The 10,800-nt window shown below is 38.0% G+C and overlaps 1 pseudogene; it reads right to left on the bottom strand.

The window, feature by feature from the left end:
- Positions 1-8,392: 8,392 nt before the first annotated feature.
- On the bottom strand, positions 8,393-10,248 carry LOC133245888 (small ribosomal subunit protein eS4, X isoform-like; annotated as a pseudogene).
- Positions 10,249-10,800: the final 552 nt, after the last annotated feature.

The raw sequence follows: 10,800 nt of genomic DNA, 5'->3' as shown, positions 1-10,800 counted from the left end.
GGAAGGCTATGCATGTGTTGGGGCAAGAAGTCTATGGGATATCCCTGTACATTCCTTTCAATTGTTCTGTTAACCTAAAATTACTCTTAAAAATAGTCAATAAAATAAATTCCCCTCTCAAAAGCTAATGCAACCATGATAGAGAGATGAGGTACTGAGGGTGAGAGAAAAGGTATAAGGGACAATGGAGATGGATGAACCATGAAAACCAAATGTCAGAGAAAAGCTCATTTAGAAATTCATGTAAAGTTCTTTTAGTTAAGAAATTCAACCCATTTTAAATAAAATAAATAAATCTCATAGGAAGAACTTTTACAAATGGAAGATGATAAAAGTTCAAAAAATACACACTCTTGATACTTTTATGCTTCAGTATCAGTGATTCATAACCAACCTTAAATTTTTGCAAAGATAGAGAGAGAAAGAGAAGGAGGGACAGGGAGAGGTATCCACAAAGTCTTAAATCTGAGAAGAATTTACAGATTTAGTGATAATTTATAAGTTATGAGCAATTAAGTTTACACATATTTTGAAAGGAAGAAAAAGAGGAAAAGAATTTTCCAGGGTAAATTATTTTTTTAAACTGTTTTGTATTAAAATATTTTGATAGATGAACAAGTCTATGTAAATTATATCTCCAAATGACTATGATTATTTAGCCTATTTCAATCTTTTATTCAACACATATTTTTAAGCAGGTACAGTATGACTGATATTATTCCAGGTGTTGGAGATGCAGTGGCGAACAAGGCAGATAAAGTTCCTTTCCTCACAAGGTTTGCATTCTAATACAGAGCAGGGAATAAAAGTCAACAAGTAAATAATAGTAAACAGCGAATTTCAAATACTAAATAGTGACACATGTTATGGAAACATTTTGAATAAATAATACTTGATACTTTTATTGGTGGTACAGAATAAGTTTGGTATTTCCAGGATAAAAAGTTATAGATATATGGAGACATTGTACTAGTTTCTAGCCAGAAACATACTGAGTGCTGAATCCATTATGGTTTATGATATATTTTCTGTTTCTTGTAAGCACTTAATTCCTAGTTCCTGGTATGCATTTATTTTTGCTCCAAGCAAATATATACTCAAACACATATAAAGAATACTATAGATTCCCTTGTAGGGACAGCACAGTTTTACAGCATAATTCATTATATAGAAACTACATATGTACATGCACACACACAGATATCTCTGGGGAAATGTTGATTGTATGGCTCATGGTCTTCACAGAAATTTCTCCTAAGAGGTAAGGTTTTAAAGTTACTCATTGGTCATAGGAAATTAAGATTGTTGGTACAGTAAATACGGTTTTCCTAATCTGAATTATGAATAGGACAGGTTCCCAGTGCTAGGGAAACAGTGACTGAAACTGCCCACCCTGGCCAGGCAGCATAGTAACCATTTGCATCAGTTATTTTATGACAGGAAGTCCTGGTAAGGAGCAAAGAACTAAAAGCCACCACCAACTGGAAGAATTCTGGACAAGGTTGAAAGGAGACACCGCATGTCCTCGCACCTCCCAGACTCCTCCTTGTTGGCACCCATCTTGGCTGAGCGATGCGTGAACCATCAGGAAGGACCCTGAGTCAGAATAATAGGCCAGAGATAATCCTGAAACCAATCCCATTACCATAAAACCTGAGACTGCAACCCACATGACAGAGCAGCTCTCCTGGGTTCCCTTACCCTCCTACTCTCCACCCCCTCAGGTGCCCCTTCCCAATAAAGTCTCTTGCTTGGTCAACAGTATGTCTCCTAAGACAATCCATTTCTGAGTGTTAGACAAGGACCCACTCTCGGGCCCCGGAAGGTCCCCTTTCCTGCAACACCACTTGTCATTTTCAAAATATAATGTCCATGTGATTGTTAATGAAAACTCAAATTTTAAAAAATTTACCTAGAGGTTGTTTTTTTTTTTTTTTAACTTAAGCAGCGTTGCATCTTACGTGAAGCTTTGTGTGCTATGTAATGTTGGGAGGAGAGACGAGGAGGACACGTTAGTGGCATAAAGAAGGCCCCATAAAGATATGATTATTTCCTCAGGGTGAGCTTTGGAAATGCTTGTGCATTTTCAGAAGGATTTAGGAAACAATTTAGTTATTATGAAGGATTTAATTTCAATCTCTTTTCTTTCAAACATCGTAAAAATAAAGATGAAAGAAACATCTTCAGAACTCACAAATTTCCACAACTGCCCCTAGTCTCTTTGGAAAAAAAAAAGACTAGTTTTGAAAAATGCATGGTTTACAGAAATGGGAAACATCCCAACAACAGCTGGTTCAGAAATGGTTTATCATTAAATTACTTTGTACAGCTTAAGGTTTGCACAGTAAAACATAAGCTTTGATATTTAACAGTCAAAAAAGAAAAAAGAAGTGTTGTATGTTTTGCTTCAGTTTTGAGAAGTAAAGCTCACCACATAGCAAAGGAAGGAAACACGGAAAAGATCAGTAGAATAACATGGAAGAAAATGATTGCTAAAGGGAACCAGTACTCCAGATGACAGAGTTAATTGAAATGTAAGCCTAGAGGGATGGCATGATTTTAACCACAGAGCCGTGCCCCATAGAATCTGCTGGAACATGAAAATCTCAGCAAACATATTAGAAACATGAGATGTGGTGAAATACTTTCTGTTTATCCTTTTCCATAGGGAACCTGTGCAGGTAAGTGGGGCATGGAACAGTTAAAAAGAGAAAATTTTGAGTACTAATCCCAGGATGGCCACAAGACTGTTCCGCAACCTTGGCCTGCTGATCAAACATCTGTAAAGCTGTGTTGCTTCTTCCTCTCAACAGAATCAATCCTTGAGCCCACAGGCAAGAGGAATACTAGTGGGCATTTCATGAACAGTGGAGTTGGTAATGGTTGTCATGGGAGATAACTAACGATTATAAGATGGACAATTTAAATGCAAATTGATACATAAATGCTGAGCACTATAATAGAGTCTACTCTAATACAAAAGAGTTAATTGAGTAGACTGTATATTGAAAATATCCGTTAGTAAAAATAAATTCAATTTACCTATGCTGTTTATTATAGTATTGATAATAGAAATAATTACTTTCATCTACTGAATAATTTGAGACATGAGTTTCAAGGTACAAAAAGGACAAGATGCATATAAGAAAATAGGAAAGAGAAGTACACTTAAAACAGATGTATGCCTTCACGGGTCATTGCTTTTTAAAAAACAGATCTATAATTCTCCTGTTTATTGTATAAAATTAAACGATGCTTCCCTGGTGTCTCAGTGGTAAAGAATCCAACTGCCACGCAGGAGACGCGGATTCAGTCCCCAGGTTGAGAAGACTCCCTGGAGGGGGAAATGGCAATCCACTCCAGTATTCTTGCCAGGAAAATCCCAAGGACAGAGGAGCCTGGCAGGCTGCAGTCCATGAGGTCGCAGAGTCGGACACAACTGAGTGACCAAAAACAAACATACATCACAATGTACTCATAGTGATGCCAACTGGGTCCCTGTGGGATTCCTGGGCACAGAGGTTTCCTTATCCACCATTTATTATAGGCATGACTCAGCCTTCATGACCTTCTCTGAGTTCCAAATGGCAGAACAGTTGCTAATCAAAGGAATGTTGGTGGTTTCATCGCTAAGTTGTGTTCCACTCTTGTGGGAAACAGCAGCAAAACCACCTGAGACAAGATTAAAAGACCAGGGAGTCTCATTCAGTTTGGGAGACTGGATCACCTAAGACCCTGAAAGTAAAAGTGTCAGTCACTCAGTCCTGTCTGACTCTCTGTGATTTCATGGACTGTACCTCGCCAGGTTCCCCTGTTGATAGGATTCTCCAGGTAAGAATACCGGAGTGGGTTGCCATTTCCTTCCCCAGGGGATCTTCCCAACCTGGTGATTGAACCGGGTCTCCTGCATTGCAGCCAGATTCTTTACCATCTGAGCCATTAGAGAAGCCCCACATAAGACCCTGTATATGGTCTAATTTTGTCAGGGACCACACCATTTTGAACTTTGCAGAAGGAAGAATACAAGACTGTTATTGCCTTGATCCCTATCACATACTCCTGCCTGACTATATAACTTTTCCCTACTCACCAGGGAGGGGGGAACATTTCTTGAGGCCACTAGCCTACTGTGTTCCCCTTTTGCCTGGCAAAGTAATAAAGCTGTTCTTTCCTTCTTGTCCATAATTTTGTCTCTGTATTTCCGTTTGGCACCAGTGCACAGACAGCCAAGATTTTGGCAACAGTAGGACTGTACCATCACCACCACAATCTGATTTTAGATCTCTTCCCCTCTAAGAAAACCCCTTCTCCTTAATAATCACTCTGCATTTGTCATGCCTAGCACTAAGCAATAACTAATCTATATTCTGTCCTTATGAAGTTGTGGTTCTAGACATATATCGTATCTATGAAATTAAATAATACACATTTTCATTTCAATCCCAAAGAGAGGCAATGCCAAAGAATGCTCAAACTACAGCACAACTGCACTCATCTCACACGCTAGTAAAGTAATGCTCAAAATTCTCCAAGCCAGGCTTCAACAGTATGTGAACTGTGAACTTCCAAATGTTCAAGATGGATTTAGAAAAGGCAGAGGAACCAGAGGTCAAATTGCCAACATCTATTGGCTCATCGAAAAGCGAAAGAGTTCCACAAAAATGTATACTTCTCCTCTATTGACTATGCTAAAGCTTTTGACTGTGTAGATCAAAACAAACTGTGGAAAATTCTTCAAGAGATGGGAATACCAGACCACCTGACCTGCCTCCTGAGAAATCTATATGCAGGTCAAGAAACAACAGTTAGAACTGGCCATGCGTCAAGGCAATATATTGTCACCCTGCTTATTTAACGTATATGCAGAGTACATCATGTAAAATGCAGGGCTGGATGAAGCACAAGCTGAAATCAAGATTGTCAGGAGAAATATCAATAACCTCTGATATGCAGATGACACCACCCTTATGGCAGAAAGCAAAGAAGAACTAAAGAGCCTCTTGATGAAAGTGAAAGAGGAGAGTAAAAATGTTGGCTTAAAACTTCAACATTCAGAAAACTAAGATCATGGCATCTGGTCCCATCACTTCATGGCTAATAGACGGGGAAACAATAGAAACAGTGAGAAAATTTATTTTCTTGGGCTCCAAAATCACTGCAGATGGTGACTGCAGCCATGAAATTAAAAGATGCTTGCTCCTTGAAAGAAACATTATGACCAATCTAGACAGCATATTCAAAAGCAGAGACATTACTTTGCCAACAAAGGTCCATCTAGTCCAAGCTATGGTTTTTCCAGTAGTCATGTATGCATGTGAGAGTCGGACTATAAAGAAAGCTGAGCAACGAAGAATTGATGCTTTTAAACTGTGGTGTTAGAGACTCTTGAGAGTCCCTTGGACTGCAAGGAGATCCAACCTGTCAACCCTGAAGGAAATCAGTCCTGAATATTCATTGGAAGGACTGATGTTGAAGCTGAAACTCCAATATTTTGGCCACCTGATGCAAAGAACTGACTCATTTGAAAAGACCTTGATGCTGGGATTGACTGAAGGTGGGAGGGGAAGGGGACGACAGAGGAAGAGATAGTTGAATGGCATCACCGACTCAATGGACATGAGTTTGAGTAGGCTCCGGGAGTTGCTGATGGGCAGGGAAGTCCATGGAAGTGCTGCCGTCCACGGAATTGCAAAGAATCACACACAACTTAGCCATTGAACACAAATTTTTTAGGCAGCTTGGGGGAAGGTCAAATTTCTTTCAGAGTGTTTTAGGCCTTGATTGTTTTCAGCTCAAAATAATCTGCATGCCAGAGACACTTTTGGGTGGCAAATTTTGTTCCCCTATACCATGATAGTAAGAGTTTATTTCTAGTCTCTCATATATCCTTAAGCCAGTTACTACAATGTCTTATTTACTGCAATTCTGCAATATCTTACGTTAGGCAATCTGAGTCCTCAAAATTCATTTTTCTACAAACAATTATTTTGACCATTTTAGGCATCTTGCACTTTCATATGAATTTTGGAAAAGGTATGTCAATTTCTAAAAGAAAAGTCATCTGGAAATTTAATAAAGATTGTATAATTCAATTTGGGACTATCAACCTCTTAACAATATTAAGCACTCCAAATAGCAAACTTGGTAACTATAAATTTCTCTCTAAGCATGGTTGTATCTGATTTCATGAATTTTAGTATGTTGTGTTTTTTTTTTCCCCAAACTTTTCTAACTCTAATTTCTTCTTTTATTGTTTATTAGGAGTGTGTTTTTAAATTTCCAAATATTTGAATTTTCCAATTTTTCTTGCTATTAATTTCTAATTACATTTCATTGCTGTTAGAAAACAAATGTGTATATTTCAATCCCTTTAGATTTATTGAGATTGTTTAATAGCGTACCATGTGGTCTACCTTGAAGGATGTTCCACATGCAATTAAGAATGTGCTTTTGTTGGGTGAAGAGTTTGTAGACGTCTTTTACATTTAGTTGGGTGAATCATTTTCAGGTCTCCTTTTTACTAGTTGATCTTCTGCCTAGTGGTTCTTTCCATTATGCAAGTTGTTCTATTTATTATTATTTATCTTCCTTTTTTATTTTTGAATTGTCTGTTTCTCTCTTCCATCCTATTATGTTTTGCTTCGTGGTTTAGGGTTTCTGTTAGATACAAATATGTTTATAATTGTGTGTTCCTTTCTAATTGATCCCATTTATCAACATAAAATTTCCTTTGTTTCTAGTATGAACTTTTCTCTTAAAGTCTATTTTAACATTATTATAGTTATTCCAGCTCTCCTTTTGATATTGTTTTTCTACCCTTTTACTTACACTCTATTTGCATTTTTTTAATCTATAATGTATTTTCTATAAATATCAAGAATTCAATTAGGTTTCTTTTACCCATATAGCAATCTCTGTCTTCTGATTAGATTTTTAATCCATTCATATTTATTATTGATATTGCCGGATGAACATTTGCCCTTTCATTTTTTGTTTTCTATGCATCTCATTTCTTGTCTGTTCTTCTATTCCTCCTTTATCAGCTTACTTTAATGATTTTTTAAATTATAGTTTTGTCAGACTCTACTTCAGATTTATAATAACTTAGTTCCAAAGGAATATGGAAAATTTATTCATCTATAAGCCAGTTTCCTCTTTGCCATCGTGTTTGTGCTATTAGTGGCATACATACCAGTATAAGCTACAACTCCACCAATACATTGTTAAATTACTACTTTTTATATGTCTTTTTAGAGAAGCTGAGAGAAGAAAGGACAGCCAGTATATAACCTTTCTTTCTTTCTTTCTTTCTTTTTTTTTACCATTTCTGGTTCCTTTTCAAAAACTTCTTTTATTTTTTTCTAAGTCCAGTGTTCCAGCATCCTAACCACTCAGTTTTCCTTTATGTGGCAGTATTATTTCACCTTATTATTGAAAGATAGTTTTGCTAAATTTAAGATTTTTGACAGCTTTTTTTTTAATATACTTTAAGCACTTTGCCTATGTCTTCCCACTGCCTTCTGACTCTATTTATTTCTAAGAAGTTAATTGTTTCTGTTACTGAAGTTCCCGTGTACAGGTTGAGATGTTTTTTCACTTTCTGCTTTCAAGATTTACCTTCGTCTTTGAACACTTTTACTATAATGTATTTCATAATGGGTTGCTTTCCATTTGTCCTGTTTGAAGTTTTTCAACTTCTTGGATGTGTAGACTTGCACTTTTCTTCATATCTGCAAAGTTTCCAGACATCATTTATTTGATTCATCTCCTGTCTTTTCCCCTCTTCCTATTTCCTCTAGTATATCCATCACATAATCTTGTCTGTTTAATTGTGTCCCAAATTTTTCTGAGATTTTATTCTTTATTTTTTCATTGTTTCTCTTTTCTTCAGATTGCCTAATCTCTACTCATCTGTCTTCAGTTTGCTGATTCTTTCTTCTGACAGATGAAGTCTACTATTGAGCCCATCTACTGATTTTTTGTTTGGGCTATCGTACTTTTCGTCTTCAAATTTTCCTTTTTTTTTTTTTTAGTACTTTCATCCCTTTATTTTTATTCATGAGGCATTATCATCATATCTGCAATTCTTTAAGCATCATTTCTTTCAGTTTTTAAACATATTTATAACATTAAAGCTGTTTTGATTTCTGTCTGTCAAGTCTGCCAGCTTCCCATATGGGCCTCCTTCAAAGTAATTTTTATTGCTTGCTAGATTATTATGCATACAGATTATACTTTACTCTTTCCTTGCATATCTCAATTTTATTGAAAACTATACATTTCAGGTATATTTAAGCAAATCTAGATACTGATAACACTCTGAGTATTTCTCTTGTTTACCAAGTCATTTGCTTACAGTTGACCCTTGAACAACATGGATTTGACAGGTGGACAACAGGTCCACTTATACACAGATTTCTTTCAATAAATATGTCCTACAATACTACATGGTCCATGGTTGGTTGAATCTGAAGATGAGAGGCCACAGATATAGACGGCCAACTAAAATATCTACAGACTTTCCACTATACAAAAGTGGCATTCCTAATCCTCACGCTATTCAAGGGTCAAATGTTTTTGTTCAATGAACTAATTCTGAAAAGTCTAATTCCTTCCCCATGTGCAGGTCTAATTTTGCTACTCAGATTTCATCCCATTGTTTTCATCTCTTGGTCTGACTCCCTAGGAGCTATGCTTGGTTAGCACGAGCCACTTACTGGTTAAAACCTATGTGGCTTGGAGGATGCTATCACACTTGAGTTTGTTTTGTTGCCCTGTGTTCAATCAGGGACAAGTAGCTAAGAGAATCCCATTCTGATCTCTCCCAAGACAAAGTAGCCTTGGATCTGCACAGTTTCCTAGTCTATTGGTGATTTCTGTGATTTTATTTTTACACCTAGCTTCCTAGGAGCAGCCCCAGGTAAGAGGAGCTTATTGTTCAATATATATTTGATCAGAGTTTATGTTTAAGGCCCTTATTGTAGTAAGGGTTCTGCCCTGTACTGATGAATCTTGTGTAGCTTAGGGAAATACCTGCTCCGATTGCTACTGAATGGGTATAGCCCAGTGCATGTGACAACCTTCCTGACTTCCAGAACTGACTAAGGTCCCAGTAGGGCTCTTCTTGGTTATCTTTTTCTCTCATTCCATTAAACTTCTGGTTGCTCTTTTTTTATGTATAAAATAATTATTTACTTGCTTTTCCTTCTTGCCAAGGTTTGATATGTTCTCCTACCATCACTGAAGTCTAGCCTATAGGAGACATCATATCCCAGCATGCCAAGCCTGCCTGAAAATTCAAAGCAAGCAAACAAACCAAAAACCCAAACCACAGCAAACACCAAAGATGCTATTAATCACTTGGTATTATCTGTAATTACAAAGATTTTTCCAATCACATCACATAGAGATCATTTTATCCACTGCTCTGTTTGGCTGCCAATCTCTTATCTCTCTCCTCAGCAATGGTAAGGTGAATACCCTTTCCACAGGGAAGAGAGATCCATGGTTTGTTGCCTTTGCCAATAATTAAAATGTTTGAGAGCCGTGTGGCAAAGCTGTTGCTGTTACATGAACCACATCAAAAGAACCTGGATGTCTCTCCTGGTTTGTAATCACATCAATTCTTCCCAGATTAGCACCTCCAGTCACCATGCACAGGTTATCAGTGTCAAATTTGATGAAATCAGTAATCTTGCCAGTCTCCAAGTCAATCTGAATGGTATTATTCACCTTGATGAGGGGATCAGGGTAACAGATGGTACGAGCATCATGGGTTACCAGATGAGGGATTCCTTTTGTCCCCACAAATATCTTTCACTTTGCAGTTTATACTTGGCCTCCTCAGGTGCAATACAATGAACAGCAAAGCGACCCTTGATGTCATAGGTCAAACGAAAATTCTCTCCAGTCCTATCAATGCTGATGACATCCATAAAACGAGCAGGGTAGGTTATATCTGTGCAGACTTTGCCATCGATCTTAATGAAATGCTGCATGCAAATCTTCTTTACTTCATCTCCAGTTAGGGCATACTTAAGTCTATTCCTTAGGAAAATGATTAGGGGGAGACATTCCCTTAGCTTGTGGGGGCCGGTAGATGGATGAGGGGCAAACACACCAGTCAGTTTATTCAGCATCCAATGTTTTGGAGCTGCTACACATTTCAGATGCTTCTTGGGACCCCGAGCCATGGCTGCGCTAGGCACGAAAAGAGCTGGTTGCTCTTTCTTAGTTGCCCTCAACAAGAGGTCCACATTTTAAAACCACCCTTAGGTACAGACTTCTCCATGATGTGTTCTAAATAAAGCCAGTTTCCTTAGGCAGAACTGCAGAGCTCATTGTCTTTATGGGCTGCGTTTCTTCCTGGGCCGAACCTTTGTACCATTTCAGCAGAGCTTTGGGTAAGGACCTGCTTTTCCAAGACTGACAACTTGGTGTATGCGTGGCCACAAGGGGGAACGCAGGGTGGCTTTCCTTTGTTTTCTTGGGTTGCTCCTCCTGACATGGACCCCTGCCTTATAAAATTGGGTCCTAACCTACAGCATTTGAGGTTGAATTCCTGCTTTATGACCAAGGATTGGATAGGGAAAGAGAGACCTATTTCTCTCAGCCACATCTGCAGTGGGTAGGCATTCTGCAACACTGGGCTGGGACATGGGTAAGAAATGAAACTGTAGCCTCAGACTGGAAGCTCAGGCAAGAGGGAACCCATCTCTTCTGACTGCAGTACACAGGGAAGAGCACCTGGAATAGAGCTTCTGTAACACGGAGCTAGGGTAGGGTTAAGGGAGCAGGTTA

Source organism: Bos javanicus, chromosome 4 (assembly GCF_032452875.1).
Source record: "Bos javanicus breed banteng chromosome 4, ARS-OSU_banteng_1.0, whole genome shotgun sequence".
Taxonomy (NCBI): Eukaryota; Metazoa; Chordata; class Mammalia; order Artiodactyla; family Bovidae; genus Bos; species Bos javanicus.
Note: the sequence above shows the minus strand (reverse complement) of the source record. Positions and strands in the feature narration are given on the sequence as shown.